The 23,599-nt window shown below is 32.8% G+C and overlaps 1 long non-coding RNA gene across 1 annotated transcript; it reads left to right on the top strand.

Moving 5' to 3' along the window:
- The first annotated feature begins 678 nt into the window (after positions 1 to 678).
- LOC132733644 (uncharacterized) lies at positions 679 to 22,802 on the top strand. Its single transcript, XR_009626193.1, has 3 exons — positions 679 to 770; positions 4,626 to 4,684; positions 22,253 to 22,802. It is a non-coding gene; the product is annotated as an uncharacterized LOC132733644 (long non-coding RNA).
- The last annotated feature ends 797 nt before the right edge of the window (positions 22,803 to 23,599 follow it).

The raw sequence follows: 23,599 nt of genomic DNA, 5'->3' as shown, positions 1-23,599 counted from the left end.
TTGCGCTACAAAAAGCGAAAATAAGGAAAGACCGATCTTCGTCGCCTATTTCCTGAGTAACGAAACCGGAAGTTCGCGTATAGCAAAAATTAATGTATGCCATTAAACATTCAACAGACATTAACAACCACATGATTTAAGTCAGAAATTGACGTTTTATGGGTACCATTATTGCGTTGAAAGCCATTGAGAGTATTTTAGAAAGGCGCCTTATATAGATTTAACGCCGTCTTTGACGTTGGACGTGCGCCGCGATTCAGTTAGTTGCCATGGTGTTTATGGCATCTTTTTGTTGTTTGTTGATATTTATCTATGAAAATTTGTGAAAATGTTTAAATTATATGGGTTTATAACATATTAAAATATCAAAATCGTACCTGTTTTATTTAGCTTTTAATCAATCTTGTCACAGAATATTGGGACAACCCTCGTATGTCAGTAAAAGGTAAAAAAGTAAAATCGTTCCTACGTCCAAAATTTTAGGCCTACTAATTTTTCCTTTTGACATGCAAAAAAACAACATTTATATAATCTTAAAATATTTTGAAACTCTTTCTTTGACATGCAATTTTTTTACTAGAACCTATTTCAGAGCCTACTTTTTATTCTTAAATGATCCTCAACCTACGGATACGAAAGTTGACCGGTTGTGTTGATTAGAACATATTCCTTGTTAACAATCGCAACATTTTACGTGGAGTCTGACCGGCGTGTTTGACTCATTCGCGCCAAAATTGACCTTCATTTCCTGGAATGGCCGTTGCAAAAAGGTAAATAGGAAAAAGTGAAAACTATTAAATGAGGTGTTGATTTAGTATTACAATAATGTAATGAGTGTCGCTTGTATTTTCTAAAAGAAATTTTATGGAACGGCAACCATTGCAATCGCTTACGGTGTCGTCTGCAATTTCGTTTCTGTTCACATGACTATTTTGGCAGGAAACGGGGTTATTTCGAATAATTAGAATAGTGTGGATATGGCAAATAAATTGTATTTAATTGTATTGATGTAATTACCCCTGTTGTAGGCAGGCAAGTGTTTTACTGACACTGGAAAGTGCAAAAAATGTTTCTTTTTAAAGGGAAAAAGCTGGTGTTGATCTATCCTACTTTTTAAAGAGAAATGATTATTGATAAACCTGTATATTAATCTATAACAGAATAATTAAATGCAGCATATTATAAGATTTTTAAAAATTTTACTTTCCTGATTCAACCAGGAAAGTGACTCAATACCTATCACTATTAATTTTAAGTACAATATAGGAAACACTCCTTAGACCATGCCATGTGACAAATTCACTTATAAGACTCATTAAAAAAACATTGTCCAAAAACACAATAGAAATATTCACAAAGTCCAACCCAAATCCTAACATTTGTAACCTTCCTTAAGCTTTGTAGAAAGTTGTTTTTCTGATTACGGCCTTAGAAATAACAATATCTCTAATGTTTTTGCACTGAGTAAGAAGTTATAAAAACATTATTTCATCAAATCAAATGTCTTTTTATTGAAATTATCAAAAAAAGGCTGTGACTGTACAGTACTAATATATATTTTCTAAATAAGGCTACATAGTGTATGACTATATAAAGGCATGGTCCATTAGAGTCAACGCCAACTATATGAAGTTAGATCAAAAGAAATTCGCCTACTTATCATCAATGAATTTTTTATGCTAAAATGAAAATCATTAGGATAATTTTGAAATATGGCTATATTCACTCTGTAAAGAGTTTTGAAATTGATTTGATAAGTTTAATTATTTCACACTTGTGTGACCTGAACTCTGTGACCTAAAATTTTATGTTTTCATGTTAATTTGTTTGTTGAATAATTTCCATAATTTCCAATTTGTTCTCAATACATTATTTACATGCTGCCATTTGCATGGTTCACTTTCATATTCTTGCATAAATTATTTTAATGTTTGTAATAAATGAAAATTGGTTTGTTGAAAAGTTTGTTTGCCAACAATCCCCCCCCCCCTCAAAAAACCCAAAAAAAACCAAAACGATTGAGGCCTTGATTTATTAAATTATCTTTCTGCTCTTTCATTCAATAATTTAATTGTTCTGTAAAAGTGCATTAAAATCAAAGGTTAATAATATTTTTATTTAGATATTTAACAATATAAAAAAAAATCTGTTACTATGATTTTCAGGCATTATTTAATAAGATGGCAACTTTGGATACTACAGAGCTCTCTTTTTAACTGGATTAATCCTACGAGTTTCCTCTCATGCAGAATTTATAATTATTTCTAGTGGGAATATATATATACACTAATGACTTAATTGCTCTTAATGTTGATAATTGCTTGCGGAAAGTCTTGTTTATAAGTCGGTGGTTCTACTAGGGTGCCTGCTTGTTCCAGAAATAATGCACAAGTTTGGGCATCTAAGGTCTTCCTGGTGGAAAGTCGCCATATTACCTATACTATATTGGTGTGACATAAAACCAAACCAAAAAAAAAACTTGACGCAGAGAAAAGGATTGAACCAGTGGTATACCTTGATAACAATTATCAAATGCACTCCCTAATTAGCAAAGTGGTCGGCCATAATTATCAAACATTATCTTGTACTCAAATAATGGAAATGACTAAATCATTGATAACAAATAATGATAATAAAAAGTCTTTAAAAAAATCCCAGTCATTTCACAAATGAAGGATTTTTTTTCTATCTTTCAAGCATAGAAAAAATTTAATGAAGAAGATTTGATTTTCATTTTAACCAAATATAGACATGAAGGCTTCCAAACTAACGGTAATATTAGTCAGATATTGAACATTTTGAAATAGTACAAGTTCTCATTTGGCACGCACAATAGAATTGTGGTCGTTTTGCGGTTAAATAGTATCCATTAATTCATAAAAAGTACAAGTTTTTAACCAGAAAATGTAACCACATTGGAATTGTGGTGTAAACCGTGGGTAGAAGATCCTATTTTGTCAAATGAAGCGAAAACGTTAAAATAACTCTAAAAGGGGGGATCAAACAGTAAAAATATTATTTCATCATTTAATTCAGTTACACACCTGATTGCTCACGTCAGTTCGGAGCCGTTTTTTCAATACAATGCTCTTCCTGGGTACAATGATTTTTTTAGTTTATACAATTGACACTAAAAATAGTAATTTTGATGATTTCCGAGTATTGAAGGTGAACAGAGTATTATGGGTATTAATGATAAAATAACGAGCATGCAGTGGCTAAAGATGACACTTTGTGGTTTTTATGTGGAACAGATTAGAGGTTACTTGTTGAAAAACAAATCTCTAAAATGTTTAATGTTTTTGTGGGTGATGATTTATTTAATAGCTATAATATATTATAATAAAAAAAATGAATGAAGAACTTTCAACTGCCACTTTATATTAGATATAAATAAAACCATGAAAAACTAGAATTGAATGCAATATAAATTAATAGACAGTAGATCAGTCATATATAGAATCTGATACAATAATGAAGTATCAATTTATTAAATAAATTGGGATACTAGTCTATAGCTATTACCAAAATATGTTAAGTGTTCTACTCAGTATGGCCTGAGTTGTGTGTCAATGCCGTTAAACCTAAACAAACAAATAAAACAAATCAAAATATTAAATATGAAAAGCCATCAGATTGTGGTATCATCTCTACAAGTTACTTGAAGATATAATAACTCTGTAACCGTGCTGCACCCATACACGCCTAGTGAATAGTCACGAGGTACCATATACTTAAAGATTTTCAACCCCCTAGTAAAGGACCCATCCGACTGAAAGGACAGCTAGTTTTAACCAAAATGGATCGAAAGTTTAGTTTAGTTTTGGCACCAAAACATAAGCACTGGAAATTGATCCGTCAGTTTTGAGACAGACAAAAGAAAAAAAGCTCTGCAAGAGATTAAAAATGCTTATTTCCCCACTCCCCGCCATTGTTCTAGTGCATTAACTTTTACAATTATTCTTCCAATTTGTCATATCTTTCTTATTTACATTTCAGAATTTATTAATTAATTAAAAATCACAAGTTATTAGTTTTATAATTACTTGTACAGAAAAAATCTCATATTTTTTTACGATTTACATTTTTGTTCCTTTCCAATAATTGCAAGCATGATTTCTGATTGAACATAATCAAGTTTCTTTTCCTTTTTTGCTCTTGTTAAATAATCAACCCTATTAATTTGAACACTCCGGTGTCAGGTGACATTTATTAGCCCTCTTTTTTTTCTTGATCGGTCATATTTGATTTATTGGTACTACATACATTTCGATGATAAACATTGTATTCATTTGATTACATTAAATTTACAATGAATTACTACATGAGTTCAACCAGTACAAAACCACTACCATACAAATACATCAGCTGGTTTTATTAGAATATATACATATGTGATATAGTATACGCCATATAAGGAAGAAAATTATGGTGGGCGGGGGTTGAGAAAGATGTAAACAAACCGTACGTAGTAAATCAGCACCGATCAGGCCAGGTGATTCTTTGATGAATTTACGAGCAGTTATTTTGTTATTGTATCTTTTTGTGTACTCGTACCTATTAAACCTAGCATATTGACATCCAACATACAACGTATTTAATATGAAATATATTTACTATTTCAGAGGAAAGAAACGATCAGAGTAATAAAAATAGCCAAACAAGTAAAGTAATTTTGATAAAGGTAATTATAAACACCATGTATTGTAATTTCTATCCGCAAATATTCTTTAAAAAATATGAATTTCATTTGTACTTTAATAGCTTTTGTGATAAATCAAAGAAAACCACAAAATATGTTATCTATAAAGAGATTTTCAGGAAAATTGTAAAAAATAGTGGGTCTGAGGTTTTAATGCTTTATTTGTTTTATTTTACGAAAACCGCACTTTGTCGGGGTACACACCCAAACTTGGTATGAAATTGTCCTCAAACTAGACCAGTTATGAATGGATCCCATTATTACAATTAACAATGTTTGAAAGATTAACTTAAGTGATATGTATGAAATGAACTTTGTATACTATGGTCACAACTGTTACCTGATATTTGCTGATTTTACTCCGATATATAATGATGGTATTTTCAACCACCTATATTGTTTCATATCCTTCATCCTTTCTTGCCATAAGATATATGAGCCGCGTCACGACAAAACCAACGTAATGTGTTTGCGACCAGCATGGATCCAGACCAGCCTGCGCATCCACACAGTCTGATCAGGATCCATGCTGTTCGCTATCAGTTTCTCTATTTGTAATAGGGTTTATAAGCGAACAGCATGGATCCTGATCAGACTGCGCGGGCTGGTCTTGATCCATGCTGGTCGCAGACCCATTATGTTGGTTTTGTCATGACGCGGCTCATATGTAGTGTGACAAATTATTCAATCAAACCCTTCAAATATTAGTGGTCTAGTGGTAAAGGGTGTTCCATATCACAGTGGTCAAATCAGATTGTTGGTCACAGTTTTAAATTTTCTATGAAGAGGGATGGGGACAGCTAGTAATTTAGCAAGGAAAAATCAAATACATGTGATTTACAACAGATTGTGTGTTGCGGAATTGTTTGAAATTAAATTAGAACTTCTACTTCAGTTTGAAGGATTTCAGTCTAAAATTCTTAAATTGCCCACTTAACAAAAAGACTTCTAACAAATTAAGCTTAATTAGGCTATATTTTGTGCTAGCACTCAAAAATTTGCTCCATCAAATTTACAAATGTACACATTCAGGGCCTTTATCCCTTCTATAGCAGGGGTCATTATAGGGCTGCTTCCCCAAAGAAAAATTATTTGAAATCATGCAGTTTTACCCAAAATTGTTTTTTCTTTCCCTTTTGCAAATATACTGTGTTTCTTTTTTTCAGTGCTGCCCATGTACACTGTTACATGCATTTCATAAGGAAATTTACCTTATGTACACTGTTACTTACAGCCTACATTGACTTAAACAGCTTCTTATGAACCCAAAAATAAAGTCTTCAATAACTTGTCACCCACTGAACAGAAACCTTTCTCTTTAAAATGTCTTAACCTCTGACAGATGATAGTATTTCATCTTGATTTTAATTTAAATGGTATTATAACATATTAAACTGTTGCGGTTTATGTTTATTGTTTGTTATTTGTCTGTCTCTGATTGTGTTATTTGGTTAAGTGTCATGTTTTTATGAGGTTAATGAGTTTTTCTTTCTATATATCAAATCTAATTCCGCAAGAACGTGCTTCATCATATTAGCAGGCAAAAGAATTATGTTTTTTTGTGAAAACTTTAAAAAACAAACAAACTTGTTTGTTTGGGTTGGTTTGGGGAAAGTTTGAAATGATGGTATTATAGTCATTACTGGCAAATGGTTAATATAACCAGTGCATCACAATGTCTGGACCAGTTTATATTACCAGTGCTCCACAATGTTTTGACTTTGACCAGTAAATGCTACCAGTGCTTGAATGTTTTATATAACCAGTACTCTGCCGTCTCTTCACCAGTTTATATAACCAGTGCTCAACCATGTCTAGACCAGTTAATATAACCAGTGCTCCACCATGTCTAGACCAGTTTACATAACCAGTGCTCCACCATGTCTTGACCAGTTTATATAACCAGTGCTCCATCATGTCTAGACCAGTTTATATAACCAGTGCTCCTCCATGTCTTTACTTTGACCAGTAAATGTTACCAGTGCTTGAATGTTTTATGTAACCAGTGCTCTGCCGTCTCTTCACCAGTTTATATAACCAGTGCTCCACCATGTCTAGACCAGTTTATATAACCAGTGCTCCATCATGTCTTGACCAGTTTATATAACCAGTGCTCCACCATGTCTATACCAGTTTATATAACCAGTGCTCCACCATGTCTTGACCAGTTTATATAACCAGTGCTCCACCATGTCTAGACCAGTTTATATAACCAGTGCTCCACCATGTCTAGACCAGTTTATATAACCAGTGCTCCACCATGTCTTAATCAGTTTATAAAACCAGTGCTCCATCATGTCTTGACCAGTTTATATAACCAGTGCTCCACCATATCTTGACCAGTTTATATAACCAGTGCTCCACCATGTCTTTACTTTGACCAGTAAATGTTACCAGTGCTTGAATGTTTTATGTAACCAGTGCTCTGCCGTCTCTTCACCAGTTTATATAACCAGTGCTCCACCATGTCTAGACCAGTTTAAATATCCAGTGCTCCACCATGTCTTTACTTTGACCAGTAAATGTTACCAGTGCTTGAATGTTTTATATAACCAGTGCTCCATCATGTCTTCACCAGTTTATATAACCAGTGCTTCACCATGTCTATACCAGTTTATATAACCAGTGCTCCACCATGTCTTCACCAGTTTATATAACCAGTACTCCACCATATCTTGACCAGTTTATATAACCAGTGTGCTTCAAATGTTGCTTGACCAGATTATATATCCAAATCTTGACACCAAGCATAACGTCTCACAATAAGGAGTTGATCAATTTATATAACCAGTGCTCCACCATGTCTTGACCAGGTTATGTAATCAGTGCTCCACCATGTCTTGACCAGTTAATATAACCAGTGCTTTACCATGTCTTGACCAATTATTGTAACCAGTGCTCCACCATATCTTGACCAGTTTATATAACGAGTGTGCTTCAATGTCTTGACCAGATTATATATCCAAAGCTTCACCGTGTTTTGACCAGTTAATATAACCAGTGATCAACCGGTTCTTGACCAGGTAATGTAATCAGTGCTCCATCATGTCTTGACCAGTTAATATAACCAGTGCTTTACCATGTCTTGACCAATTATTGTAACCAGTGCTCCATCATGTCTTGACCAGTTTATATAACCAGTGTGCTTCAATGTCTTGACCAGATTATATAACCAAAGCTTCACCATGTTTTGACCAGTTAATATAACCAGTGCTAAACCATGTCTTGACTCGTATAAAAAAGAAAATGTTTGGAAACACAAGTTCTTTATAAAATATATCTCCAACTGCTTCTATGGATTCTGTTTTAGTGAAGGAAAGTGCAGTACGTCTTACTCTTCTTTTAAAAAAAACAACAACAAAAAAACAATCTCCATAAACATTTATTATTTTAAAGGATGGTATGACATGTAATGTTCATCATTGCCTAATTATAATAAGGCTATGAGGACTGTTAAGACTTGGGTTGAACAAAATAATCTTTTATAACATGCTTTATACCCTTTCCGCAGTCCCGGGAGACTAAATGGTTTGAAGACTTTAATTATGTTTGAGTACAAGAACACCCTACAACGTTAATATTAATAATTATAAGTCAAGTATATTTTCTTAAATTATATCTATATGAAAGGTTTCAATTTATAAAACTTTTTTTTTTCAAGCATGATTGACAAGTGCCTTGGGTTCAATCATTGTATGAAGGAGTTATTCCATGAAACGTGATTACAACTCTGTTTACAATAAAACCGTAGTCCGAATAAATCGAATAAATCGTCTTTTCAGCGAACGGATATGTTTATATTCATTGAACTTTTATTAGTGTTTCAAATTAGGGTTTAGAAGCTACGCATGTTCTGTTTGTATTTGTCCGTCTTTGAAAACACTGTTTAGTTTGTCATACAAGGTTTTGATTTTCAATGCGTCTCAAGTGCATTTTGCCTTTGAGACGGTGCAATTCGGAAGCCTCGGAGTTTTGAAGTTTTATTTCAGTGATTAGAATAGTCATGAATAGTCAATAGATACTTTAACTCGATCTTGCTTTCATTTGGAAACTTTTTAAATGAAGGTTTCGCCTATTTAATTATAATGCTGATAAATGTTCATTAGGAAAATGTCTATACTCAAATCATTTTGACTTGCAATATAACAAGGCCTCTTTCATTAAGAGAAAAATGTATTTAGATGTAGGTCTTTGAGCAAACCTGTTGCCTACAGCAGCGTGCTATGACATTGTGACCTCAGATTTGTATAAATGTTTTATTCATTTCTTCACTTCTGTTATGGTTATTATCTGTACTCTACAATTTCTTTTATGAACAGTTCATTTAACCACATACAAAAGAAAAAATATCAAATATAACGGATCTAATAAAGTGCTTAACTAGACGTGTTTACCTATTTACCAATCATGCAAGTTTATTGCTGTTTATACTGCATTGCTAAAGTGCAAGAAGTTTAGCTGCACTTCAGCAACCATTCTGTAAATTATTCAACCATTGCACTTAAATTAAAGATTCATTTACATTTATATTGAATTTAAAAGGTTGCCTGATGTAAAATAGTTTTAAAAATGTGAAGAAAAAAACCCCACAGCAACAGAGCTACTGCTGCTATTATTTGAACATAATCAGTTTCGCTTTATGTTTTATTGTTTCTTGAGGCGGGTGTCCTGAAAAAAGGCTATTAACATTTTGTATGATCAGAAATGAAGTAAAAGATCTTGTCATCTGAGTGTACAGTCACTGTCCTGTCATGGGGGTGTCCGTGGCTGAGTAGTTACGGTTGCTCACATCAAACCACTTACCTCTCACCGTTGTAGGTTCAAGTGTCTTCAGACTCTTTCATGTGAGAAAGCTATTCCAGGTAGCTTATGGAATGTTGGTGGTTCTACTTTGGTGGCATTTGTGCCTGAAATAACTAATAGAGGCGCACCTGAGGTATTCCTCCACCAGTAATGCTAGTTTGTAGCCATATACTGCCTATACTGTGTTGGTATGACATGAAACCTAATGAAAAAGACAGTTCCATCTGGACAGACTCTTAACCCATAACCTGCTGTATTTTTAAAATGGAACATGTCTATCTTCATTTTTGGAACTGTCCATTATCAATATTAGGGATATCAAGAGGAAAATTTTAAGTTGCTCAGCCAGCAGTGCAGTATAGAGCCAGCCAACAGTAATGAGTCTGATCAGGGTATGTGGGAGATGCTGCACTTTTCATTATCTCACATCATCAGACTCCATAAAACTGAGTCTGCAATTTTCATTGTTTGTTTGTTTTCCTTTCTCATGGAGGGATAAAAATAAATCCTTCTTTTTCAATAGTTTGCATACTATTGGCTTTAGGGGCCCTTTCCAGCCACTTTGGGAAATAGGCCGTTGTGTTAAATTTGGAAAGATTATGTGTCATTTTGGTAAATTTAAGGAATTAAAAATTAAATAAATTAAAAACAATCTTATAAATAGATTTTAACTTTATTCATAAATGTATGATCATATAACTGGTCATGACTTAAAAGAATTATATGAGCCGCGTCATGACAAAACCAACATAATGGGTTTGCGACCAGCATGGATCCAGACCAGCCTGCGCCTCCGTGCAGTCTGATCAGGATCCATGCTGTTCGCTATCAGTTTCTCTACTTGTAAGCGAACAGCATGGATCCTGATCAGACTGCGCAGATGCGCAGGCTGGTCTGGATCCATGCTGATCGCAAACCCATTATCTTGGTTTTGTCGTGACGCTGCTCAAATTATCTTATCATTTCAATCTGAAGCATTTTGTTTACAATAAAATCTTTTAATTATGGATAAAACAGCCTTTCTCATTGGTTGTTCTTTATATAGGTCAGAGGTCATTTTTGTACTATTACTCCATTCCATTTGTTGTTATCATAAACAACGCTTTTTGATTGGGTTACTTCAACCAGTTAGGTCAAGGGTCCCACTTTTGTAATCATTACCCCAAACTGTATTTAAGTTAGGTTTTGGGGCCCCTTTTAGTTAGCAGTTTTTGTCAAAGACAACGTTTTTTCCAGTCGGTTGTTTTTTTCGAAATTTCACAGGTTTTTTTGTCAAGAACGTTTCCAGTCGGTTGTTTTCTTCGAATTTGTTTTTGGAAAGGGTTTTTACTGTGCCCGAAAAATTTCATATTGATAAGTTTCCTTCAGTTTTCCATTCATCATATACGATGTAGAGTAGCGAACTATTTAATCGTCAGTTGTTCAGGGACTAGCCTGTTTGTGTGTATTTATCTTTTGAAGGACAGGTATTTTTTATTGTTTTTGAAATTTTGTTCAAAATGACTGACAGGAGATCAGCTAGAAACAAAGAAGTTCCTGACTATAAAGCTATGAATGAGGGAAAGGGATTTACTCCAAGAGGCAATTAATTGAAAACCTGTTCTGGCTTTCTCCAGCCAGTTGTTTGATTTGAATGAAGAAGATTCTACTGTGACAAAACCGCCTGAGGTACTTCCGAATCACCGTCCAAGTTCAGATTTTGGCCGAAAAAGAGGAAAAAGAGAGGTTTGTTGCGGCGTTTGAGGGGAGTTGGATGAGCATCGGGCTCTTTTTACAGGAGGGAGAAATTGAAATTCTTCGTAAAAAATTTTGAGGAGAAAGAAGGCGTTTTTAGGGGATTTTAGAGAAGCCCTTCACCTCAAGCTTCCGATCTATCTCTAGAAAGAAGGGACCATACTCGTCCCACACTTCCTTTCTCGGGGGCAAAATATCCAAATTTCATTTCCCGGGGGGCAGAAGGTACGTCATTGAAAAATGCTTTACGAAAAATGCCCAAATTTTAAGGGAAAAGGGGGCTAAAAAGGAACTTGAAAATTTTAGCTTGAAAATTTTCAGAGCCCTTCAGAAACTGATTCTAGTTTGATTCATGGGGGCTTCTACGTCAGATTTGATGGAAATTTAGATAACTTTTTGGGAACAAAGTAAAAAATCAAAAGGGGAGAAAAAAGACACATAAGGGTTAAATCAGGGGGAATTGCTTAAGATCGTCAGATTCTGTTAAATTTAAACAGCAATTTATCCCCATTCTATTTACGCTTTGATTTTTGTTAACCAAAATGTATCTTTTGAGAATCAATTGAATTTTAAAACTTATTTATTTGCTGGAGAATTAGAAATTATTTGTTTCTTCAGGAATTTGTAAGAAAGAAAAACAAGGTCGTTTGAATTTTTGAGAAAGTTAATTTGTATCTTAACAGCTCTTATGATTTCAAATGTTATAAAATCATTATATCGCTCGCAGTTTTAAGAGAAAAGAGCTTGGTCATACAGTGCTTGGGGCGATGTTTTTCAGTATGTGGAATAGCTGTCCTGGCCAGAACACTGTCAAAAATTTAGGTTCAGATCTTGAGTAAGTACAGTTGACAGCAAACCCACGGTAAGCAATATCCTCAATGGTTAAGTAGTTCTAGTACAGATGAGAGTAGCAAAGTGTGGTTTTTGCTCAAAAATATCAGAGGAACAAATGTTCATTTAAATCTGCTCATAATTGTCACAATCAAAGGGGAGGTAAAACTCACTTTGCCTAAGCATATTCTGTGCGACTTGTTGGATTAGACAAGAAAGAGTTACCCTATCCTGATGTTCCAGTGCATGTCCACACGCTAATCAGTGACTGTCCCAATTGTGTTTTTCTCTTGAGAATTTAGTTGATTTATTTTTACCTGATTTTTGTAAAAGGAATATGGAACATTCTTTAAAAAACTTCAAGAACACAATCGATTTCTGATTGTTTTTTTTGTCATAACAGAAAGTGTAAAGTTTGTTTTTTCTGTTAAAGATCATTTAAATTTATTCTTTAAACAAGCTGGACATTGCTAGACAGGTTAAAGCCTCCGGTAAATTTTAATTTTGAGGGGTTGTCGTATTCCGGTGAATCATAAGTTGAATTACCGCTTTATGACAAGAATGCTTCGCATGGTTTTATAATGACTTACAGGTTTTGTGAGTTTTGAAAATTTGGTTTTCCAATAGATGTAATGATTTGTATACAACAAGTATTTTGTTTTCTAAAACCTCAAAAGTTAAGAATCATTACCGGGGGCTAAATTTTTTCCAAAATTCACATGATTAAATATTGCAAAAAGAAGCTTCACATGGAGCTATTTATAGGTCCTTTTGTTACTTGTCCTTTTTGATGAATGGTATGGTGATATCACCTCTTAATATGTTCCTAAGTCAAATCCCTGACCGAACGTAGAGTTATTTTGGATTTAAGTTTTCAAAAAATGGAACTGGTGTTAATGACTTTGTTCCCAAGGATCGTTATCGGGGAGACATAGTCGTTTTGGGTTTTTTTCCAAAAAATTATGATTTTGGGGCCCTTAATTAAAAAAAAAGGGGGCCCAAGGATGTTTTATGTACAATTTAAATTTAAGGCGTCCCCTATGGGCAATAAGTTTTTGCCCTTAAATTTAAAAATTTTTATTTGGGTTTTTCAGGGAAAAATAAATTATTTTTTGATACTTTTTTAAAGGCTAGGGGGTTGAGGCCCTCTGCTTTTATATTCAGAGAGTTAAAAATGTTTTGTTTTTATGAGCATAATGTGGGTTTACCCTTGCCAAATTTAAACTTAGAATTTTGCAGGCGTGGAAAGAAAAATTAAGCTGTTTTGTTTTTTAAATTTTTTACGTAAACTATTTATTAGAAGTGGTATTGAAGACCTGTAGAAAAAAGTTTGGGGGCACCGTCTAAGTTTTTTGGATTTTTTTAAAGGAGTCCTTTTTAATTCTCAAAGTATACAAGCGATAACAAAGGGAGAGGTTTGGGGAAAACCCGGGGGGTTGATTTTTTCCGGGTTAGGTAAAAGATAGGGGCGTCTTTAAAAATATACAAAATGCGGGGAAAATTTAAAAATTTTTTTGGACTTGTGTCAGGCCCTAGTGTTTTTTTGTTAACAGAATTTTAAAATTGGTTAGGGTGATTTTTTAGGGAAAAAAGGGTGACCCCTTTAAAGTTCCTTCTGAAGTTAAAAAGGATTTATTGGGTGGCATATTTTTTTCCCCTTTAAAGGGAAATTCTCTTTATTGTTTAATGGTAAAGGGTTTCTCTTGTTGATAGTTTTTTCATTTGGGGATAGTTTTTTAACGGGGCGTGGGGGTTTTAAAATCCTCTAAATTTTTCATGCGTTTTTCCCTAGGTTTATTTTGGATCAATCTTTAAGGCATCACATGTTTAGAGATGTTGACTGTTCTAGTCTCCTTGAAGCTTTGGGGTTCTGATTATCAAGGCAGAAAAGTTGTAATCAATTGTGATAATTTGGCAGTTTGTATTGTGATTTAATACAGGTAAAGCCAAATGTTCATTCTTGCAAGCATTGTTTGAGGGAAATATGCTTCATTGGCATCTATATAATGAGTTTCCAATTAAGGGCTACTCATCTAAGTAGTTGTAATAATCGGGCCTCTGACTGTTTGAGTAGATGGCATATAGATTCCAAGTTTAGAGATGAATTTTTGAATGGTTGTCCGCGATATTTCTTCCTATGATAAGAAGTTGATGTGGATGTAGAGCATTTTCGTTTTCTTCATAATTGGTGATTTCCTTGTTTCAGAATCAGAGCTTAAAATTTTACGCCAAGAGCTCAGAAATTCTAACTCTTCAGCCTTTGCGGAGGGGACGAATAAAATCTACGTGTGCAGTGGGAGAGTTTTTTATTTTATTTTGTTTATATTTTAAAATTTAAATTTTTTACCTGCTCTACTCTTACTCTTCAATTGTATGCTCAATTTTCTCAGTAAAGGACTTTTGTTTCTGTTGAGAGTATCAAAAAATATATTTAGTGGTGTCAAAAACTTTACATTTTTTTGTTTAGGTTTTTAATATTGATCATATTAATTCTTATTTGTTTAAATCTTTTTCATTCAAAGGTTTTGCAAAAGGTTGAAGCCTAGATCAGTTAAGCAGGCTGAGCCCATTACCTTAAGTAATTTTATTAAAAATTCATGAACAATTAGACTTTTTCCATTCAGGACAATAATTGTATATTTGGTGTTTAATTTTTAATTTGCCTTTTTTTCTAGTTGCTAGAAAAGTCCTAATTTAAGTCGCCTACTTCTTCATGCTGATGTTTTGGAAGGGTCGGTTTTTAAGTAAGACGAAGATAGTAACTACGTTATTTTCAAATGATTATATTTTGGTCCATTTCAATTGGTCGAAAACTATTCAGTTTGGGGAAAGAGAATTGTTAGTCCTTTGTTGAGACTTAAAGAATAAAAGATTGTGTCCGGTTTTTGTCGGCTTATGAGAAACTGCTTAGTTTGAAAATTTGAATTATCATCAATAATTTTTATTTACTCTTACAAATGGTTCTTATATTTTAATTAACTTTATTTCAAAAAAAATAATTAAGGGAGTGTATAATCTTTAATCGGTTATTTCCTGAAAGTTTTTCTACTCATTCCATGTCAGGAGGGGTTTTGCAACCCTTGCTCATCTTTCCCAAAATTTTCCCCCCAAAAAAGGAAATACCCGTTGTTTGGTGTTTTGGAAACAGATGTTTCAACTTTATTTAAAAATTAAATTGGCCCTGTTTAAGGCACCTTTAAAAAACAAAATTTTTTGATGTTTTGTAAAAATTTCCCATTTTTTTGGATTTCTTTTGAAATGTCGAGTTCATATTCTTTTGCCCAATTTGGGCAAAACAGTGGAGGCTTTTGGGGTTTCCCGGGGTTCTGTTTTTCCGGGAATTTTAATTTTGGGTTTCGTTAAAACCCAAGATTAAACGTACCCCCCCTTTGGTCAACAACCCTTTTTTACTTTTAAATTCATTTTGGAAACAAATGATTTTAATTTTCTCATGACAATTTTCCCTTGATAAAATTTTGATTTTATTTTAAAAATTTTGATTACAGTTTTCGTAGTTTTTCATCGACTCAAAATTTTTTTTTCGAGTATACTTCCTCGTCCAGTTGATTATTCTCAGACATAGTGCTTAAGGTAAAGTTATTAAATCAGAGTAGAGGCTAAATGCAGAAGAACGTCATTGTCAGTTTCATTCATTCCTATCAGGGTTCTTTCTTTTACTGTGGTAAACCCCCAAATCTCGAGGGTTTTTCCGCAGTCAGAGACGGTGGTTTGCACTTAAATTTTGAAGGGGTTAGACTCCTTCGTAATTTTTTCAAATTCGTACAGTGGCCCTCATTTACTGAAAGGCTAGTTTTTTTTTGTAATTTATTTTAAAAAAATAGTTAAAAATAATTGATCTTCCCAACTTGTGGCACAGAAGTGTTATTCTATTGCAAACAACAAAAGGAGCAACTTTTTTTTTTTTTTTTTTTTTTTTTTGTTTCTGTGCTCTCTTTAACTTTCATTTTATTTCTTGCATGACATAAATTTCTTCGTTCATAATTTTTACTTTGCTTTGCTTTATTGTAACATTTTAAATTATTAAAGCCATCCATTTTTTTTTTCATCTTTGATGTCACGTTTAATGGGATATCATATTGTGTAGACTTTGGGTTGTTTTAGCTTTGAGGGAAGTATTTTATTTTCCTCGGCTATTGTTTTCTCATTGATTGTTAGCATCTTTATATATTGTGAGTTTTTTTCCTTTTTAAAGGAGGTATAGTTATCCTTTGAGGATTTGGGAAATTAAGTGGTAATGGTATCTTGACGTTACCTTGTTTCTTTTTTTCATCTTTACCCTTTGGGGTACCCTTTTTCTGACATCTTGATTCATCATTTTTTGAAAATGCTGTATTTTGCCCTTTGCTATTGCTTTTAATTTTTAATTTTTTTGGTTTGCCTGTAATTTTGCACAGAGCTTCCCTTTAAGAATTTTTATTTTTTATATATTTACTTAAAACTTTTAATCCCTTTGAGTAATAATTTTTTGGGAAAAAATTTTTGATGGTACTCTGTTGGGTTTAAATTACATTTTTGTACTTTTAAAATTTATGGGTTTTTTTATATAATTTTTTTCTGTTTTTGTTTGGCCGGGGGGTTGGCGGTTTTTTTCCATTTTATTCTGTATTTCTCTGAAAAGTTTATTCCCATCTTTGATTAAAAACATTTTTTCATTGAAAGTTGAAAATGTTTTTGTGGGACCTGCCCTAAAACTGAACAAATTTTTTAATTTGGGAATTTTTAATTTTACTTATCGTTGTTTACGGTCCCGCTAGGCCCCTAATAAATCATATTTAAATTTTTTGAAAAATTTCCTTTTTTTGGTTTTGAATAATTTTAAGGGTTTTGTTTCAATAAAAAACTTTTTTAATTAAAGGAAAAACCCTTTTTATTTGGGGTTTTTCTTTATATAGGGTCAGAGGTCCCTTTTTTTTCTATTTTCCCCTTCCCAAATTTTTTATATATAATAAAAAAACCCCTTTTTATTGGGTTTCTTTTACCAGTTAGGTCAAGGGGGCACTTTTTTATCAAATTGCCCAAACCCTTAAATTTTTAGGGTTTTTGGGGGCCTTTTTTGGTTTTTCATTTTTTTTCCAAAAACAACGTTTTCCCGTCGGGTTTTTTTCTTGAATTTTGGGCCCCCCCCCCGCCCTTTTTGGTTTTTTTATTGTTTAGGTTTTTTTTAGTTTCCCGTATTGGCATTTTTTTTAAACGTTTATTTTCATTTTAAAATTTAAATTTCCCCTTATATTTTTTATTACATTTGTTAAAAGGGTTTTTTTTCCTCCTTTTATTTGTTTTCTCATGAATAGTTCTTCAAACTTTATTAAAAACATTTATTTTCATTGATGTTTTAAAATGTTTATGTGTAAGTTTTTCCCGCATAACACTGAACATTAAATTTTAATTTTTAATTTGTATTTGCTTATCGTTGTTTACGTGTCTGCTAGCTCTAATAAATCATATTATTATTTGAAATTGCCTTTTTTGGTTTTGACATAATTTTTCTTAAAAGTTAAAAAAAGCAGTTTTGAAATTGGGAAAAGGGAGGTTATTTTGAATTGGGAATGGGGCCTTATAATGGCTCCTGGTGATATTTGTTGAAAATGCTTTGACTTTTTAATTTATAAAGTTAATTCCTAATATTTTTATCAATTAAATGAGTTCTAAGTTCAAAGAAGATCAATTAGTTCATTATATAAAGGTGATGAATATTAAATTAAAGAAAAATAACTGACACATAACAAACAGAAAGACTGGGAAAAGTACATGTACTGGTTAACTTTGAGATGTACTTATTGTAAGCAAAGTTCAGTTTGTTTGTTGATTAGCTCCTAATGTAAATATCAATAGCATCATCAGGCATTGTTTGTCTACATTAAGTTTGGGAGGGGCTTTTAAATTTAAAAGGTTGCCTTTTTTTTCAAAAATCAGGGGAGAAGATTAAAACAACTTTATAATTAAAGGGCATGAAAAAATTTTTTAAAACCCTAGGGTTTTTGAAAAATTATTTATACTGTCTGTATTTTTGAGCTTTTTTTAAACAAAACTAGCTGTTATTTAAAAAGGGGGGGTTATATATTTCCCAGACAAGAATTTTTTGACAAAGTTCAAAACATTTTGGATACACTCTCAATTAAACTACTGGTCCTTAATTTATTTGTTTTTTAAAGTAGTGAAGGTTGAATCTAAACCTATCATTGTGTAAACCTTTTATCCTTGCTGAAGCAACTGGTTCTGGCACATCTGTGCAATCTGATCATGGTCTGCAACTGCAGTTACCCCTTATTCTGGTCAGGTCATAATTTGAAATTTTCCCTAACAGGCGGGCTCCCTGAGGTTTCTTAAAGGGAAAGACAAGGTTAAAATAAATAAAAGCACTTGAATTTCAGAAAAAGAATTACTATAATAATAAGTCTGCCAAATTTTCTGCCGCCAAAATAATATTATTAAACGAAATGATAACAAAATTTAAAATCGCTAAATCACCGATTTCTAACAAATCGGTAAGCGCGGGCCATGTTGTGTATTGGCCGTATAAAAACAGGGGTGGCGCGTGATGTCATTTCCCCACATCTTTTAGATTCATGATAAATCTAGTTGAATCGTAAGGAAATATTGATATAATAAAGTATTGATCTGACAATTTAATTTTCACAGGAGGTGTAGAGTAGATTTTTTGGTTCAAAATACGTAACAATATCAAAAAAAAAAAAAAAATAAAAAATAAATTAAAGGAAACGTACGGCTAGCCAAAAGCTCTAGCCATACGTGAGTCACGAACGACTAGCCAGGACGGCACTGTATTGTCTAGCCGTACGGCAATTTTTCAAAATTATATGGAAGTCGAACGTTATAAAATTGTTGATTTTCATGCTTATCATTTTGTTGTTTAATATGTATGAATTATTAAATTATTTTGTTAATTTTAAGCACATGGAAACGAATAAAAAATGATCGGAGTGGAAAATATAAATAAAAAGAACATTGAATGGAAAAAAAAAAAACGGTGAATGCAAAAATAATTATATAATTTTCAAAACAGTAGATAAATATCGAACATAAAAGCACAGTCAATCAATTAATTAGCCTTAAATAAAACCTATCCAGGGACTGACAATAGAATTTTAGAATGCCTTTCACGGAAAATGCAAACTTTCTTTTGATACAGTACCGTCGGTAATTGTCCGCAATTATCAAGAGCCCAACAACAATCATTTTCAGTTGTTTGTTGTTTGTTGGTCTTTTTCCATATAAAAGTGTCGAAAATTAAACTTAATGAAACAAAATAGGATTATTATCAAAAATTTGTAAACTATTTCAATTGGTGTAAATGCAAGCAAAGGCTATTTTTTTTCTCGACATCTTGCGATGACAAAGATCGATATATATAGCGATCAAGGCGATTAATCTCTAAAAAGTTAACATCCAAAGACAATTAATGCTGTTCTCTTGGTTAAAATCCTCGCTTAAAGTCATAAAATAACATATGCATTTTCGACTTCCATAAAATTTTGAAAAGTGCCGTACGGCTAGCCAATACAGCGTGTTCCTGCTAGTCGTACGTGACTCACGTACGGCTAAAAACTTTTGGCTAGCCGTACGGGCCCGTACGCTAGCCACTTCCATTATAAAAACCCTACTAAAAACGTGTTCTTAATAGTACATATAATTAATTTTTTGCAGTTTGATTTCTGACTTTCAAATTTAAAGGTGTGAACATATGTTATAATTGATGTACACATTTCAAAAATATCAGCAACTGTTTTGAAAAGTAAATTTGTTAACATGTCTGTCAACGTATGATGCTGCGCTTCGTAATCGTGGCCTAATATTAACTGCAGGCAAATCATTTTTATTGGCTGCTCAAAAATCTAATTTGCATTATTTATTCACACAATTGCTGGTTCTTACTACTTTATGTCTAATACTGCGCATTGTCCATTTTAATTGTTCCTAATTTGCACCAAATGCTCCTGTCACACTGTGTGTACTGACGATTTTTATTGCTCCTTGTATGCCTCTGTGCCGACAGACCTTTTGATCATGCACAATATTGCCTAATTGGTTTATCACCCTTGTCAAATATTCTAATGACGAAATAGACATCTATTTTTTTACGCTTCATCAGTGAACTGAATGACCTTAGGGGGAATTCGGTTCCACACCTGTCAAATTGTACTGTAGTAAATTACAGCACGTCATAAAATAGCAACACATTTTTTTTCAGTTCCCAATAATCATTTTAAATATTAAGTAGATTTTATGATTTTTTGTTTTATTGGATTAAATGTACGGTAGAAGAAATGCGTATCTGTCGGGGAAAGTAATTTGGTAAGTAGATAAACGTGGAAAAAAGCTTTGGGGAACTGGATAAACCCGAGAATATGCGTAATTATAGCGGAATGGGCAACCTGTTGCTGTTGGTACCAGTTTTGACTGGGTGCCTAAATAACTTTACGGACAGTTTTGTTTTCATACGATATAAGTCTGGCTGCCGATTTTCCTGCGCCTTTCTCATTTTTTAGCGTCAATGGCGGAAAATCGCGTCCTCAGCATATTGGATTTAGTTGATTATTTTACCTTGAAAAATATGACCGGCGATGTACCCTATTTGGGACAGCTTGTCCTAGCGAAAATTAAGGTAAAAATAAAAGGATATATCGTCAATTTGAAGAAGTTTCTCATAGTTCCCAAAGTAAATTTATGGTTAATCTTTGAAAATTAAGCCAGTCATTGCCTAAAATCATGTGGTGGGATCATCAGCAAGCTTGAGTATCGGGCAAAATGATAATTAATGTCGCGGCCGTCTTCAATTAATTAATTTAAGCAATTCAGTTCCATAAAATGTTTTAAAAAATAATATATAATGTTACGCAATTAAATTAATAAGTTCTTTCATCAAGATTATATTTCAGTTGTACCAGCGTGTACAACTATACCGGAAGTGGGTATAACACGTTTCACAATCTCGGTCTTCGTCTGTCTCGCGAGAATGACAGAACGCAAAAATGGCGGCGCCATGAACTTATTTCTCAAGTAAAAAAAAGAGGCTTTAAACACGAATTTCTCTCTTATAGGGTTGATGTCAATAGGGAAACTGTCATGGTTCCTCTTTTTAAATGATGAATATTTATATTAGACAGACATCGATCCATCCATTCTTATTCCTTTAACGTTTGATGAAGGTCTAGACCAATAACTTGTGTGCAAAATTCAGATCAATCCCTCACTACATATTTCCAGAATGAATATTTTAATTGTGATAAATGACCCAAAATGCTTTTCACTCTAATTGGGCTAAGAATGGCGCAGAAATATGATTTTCAGTTTATTTCGCAAATAAATCCGTTTTAATTAAGTGCCACGGCAAGCTGATCCATGTAAAAATTAAAATTTTATGTTTTTAAGCATGTAGACCTCAGTTGACTTACTTGAATAATTATGATGAACGGTTTATCCAGATTGAAAAATGGACAAGTCAATTTAAAATATTTAGCTCTGATGGGAGTATTCAATCACTTGAAATGAAAAGTTCTCTCAGACAATTTACTCACATTTTGAGTAATTGAGTGAAAAATTTAGAAAGACTTCTTGTTCCTCATCTTTCTTAGTTTGTTATGTTTCATTAAACTCTCTTACAGTGACATTTATAGTATTTTAAGAAAATGATAGCCAATATTTTCCAGCATATTCATTAAAAGGACTTCAGCAAATCTCACAGGACCCTGTACTTTTACTTTGTAAAACGATAGTACATGATTGTGAAGAATGATTTAAAAATGTAGTGCATTTTTTAATTTAAAGACAAGGTATTGGAAAACTTGCCTTTGTACTTTAAGAGAAATTGGAAAACTTTTTAAAATTGCCCTTTGAATTTGACCTATGAATTTGAACCTTAAAAAAGTTGTTATCTAAATTGGCTGAAATCATTATGCATATTAATTATTCAAGAGTAAAATATCAATGTAATAAGTTTGAATGTATTTATCTCCTATGAACTATTTACAGTAAAACCCAGACAAATATATGCTCAAGGATTTCTTTTCACCAATTTATATATTTCTATTGTCCTGTTTAAATAACTCAATGATAGGAATGATTGTGAAAAGCAAATTACGTTGTTTGCATGCCAAATTCAATGTTAATTATATTAATCATTTTCAAACACTTTATTTTCAGGTACTTTTTGTTCCAGAATTCCCGGCCATCGTCAGAATGTATACAAACATGTTATTGAACGTGATCATGAGGCATTTGGTCACTAGGATGTTTATACGATGATTATATTGTTCATTATGGTCATGGCCGATGCATCCAGAAGCGTCGTCTGCTGCGGATGGGTCATGGAGGGCAGAACAGCATTATCTGTAAATTAAATCAAGGTCATTGAGAAAAAAACCCAAGAAGAGCGTAAAATCCTTGAAAGGAAATAAATGGATGTCCAGAGGTAAAATTATTTGAAATTCGATCGGCTGAAAAATTAATTAAGAAAAGTCGTTCATCGCTCATTGAGAAAATGTCAAATGACAGGACCGTGCTAACATGAATTATATGCTTTTGTTTTCATGACCATTTAATTTTCTAGAAGGCAAACATTTGGGTGCATAAATGAGTTATAGAATTGATATTGTTTTTAAAGAAATACAACAGTCTGCATTTTAACGAAAAGTGGCCTTTATTATTGATAACACTAATGGTTGGGGTTTGCCTTTAATACTATGATGAGTTTACCCACTCTGAGACTCGAGTACGTAATTACAGTAATTAGTTCAAAAGAACGGAGACAAGCGTCTTTGCCACAAACGTATTTATTGAACTTTCAATGATTGGAAATTGGTGTAGTAAAAGTATGAATTTCATTTGATAGTTTATTGGTAAACCTTTATGCGTATTGTCATAGATCTAAGGACAGATAAACGGCGATAAACGTGTATTTATGAATTGTGGGGTTGAAGTTGAAACATGTAATTTATATAAAAAATACTAACAATATAATCAAGTTTTTGTAATCATTTTTTGCCAACTGATATCCTTGTAGGTAATAAGGTGTCTTTTTATTTTCTGGAGTTGATAAATTGGAGAAATTTTGCAAGTCCGATTTAAATGGTGATTATTAATATAAATTGACATGTTTAGTTGTAATGCTTTTGTTAGTTAGTAAAAAGATAGGGTTTAAGTCGTGAATGATTGAAATCGCTTCAGATTCACAAATATGGAGTGAGGGAGTACATAACTGGTGACGATTATCAGCATTTGTATACTTAAAAAAAATTAGTCGTGACTACTGAATGAATGCAAACCCCATACAAGTCATCCACTTTTGAAGATATTATCACAAAAGTGTATTATTGACAAAATGATCAAAACTGCACTTATTGTGGAGTGTTTTTGCATATATTACAACATTAGATGTAATTGATTAAGTAACTTATGCTGTCTTTTTTGTAGATTTTTTGTTTGTTTAGCTAAAGTTGTTTTTTTTTGTATTCAATTTTATATCTTTTAAAGTGAATTGATTGATCATTA

The sequence above is a fragment of the Ruditapes philippinarum genome, unplaced genomic scaffold (genome assembly GCF_026571515.1).
Source record: "Ruditapes philippinarum isolate M1 unplaced genomic scaffold, ASM2657151v2 ctg4899_1_1_1_1, whole genome shotgun sequence".
Lineage (NCBI taxonomy): Eukaryota > Metazoa > Mollusca > Bivalvia > Venerida > Veneridae > Ruditapes > Ruditapes philippinarum.
This window is presented reverse-complemented; position numbering and strand designations above follow the sequence as displayed.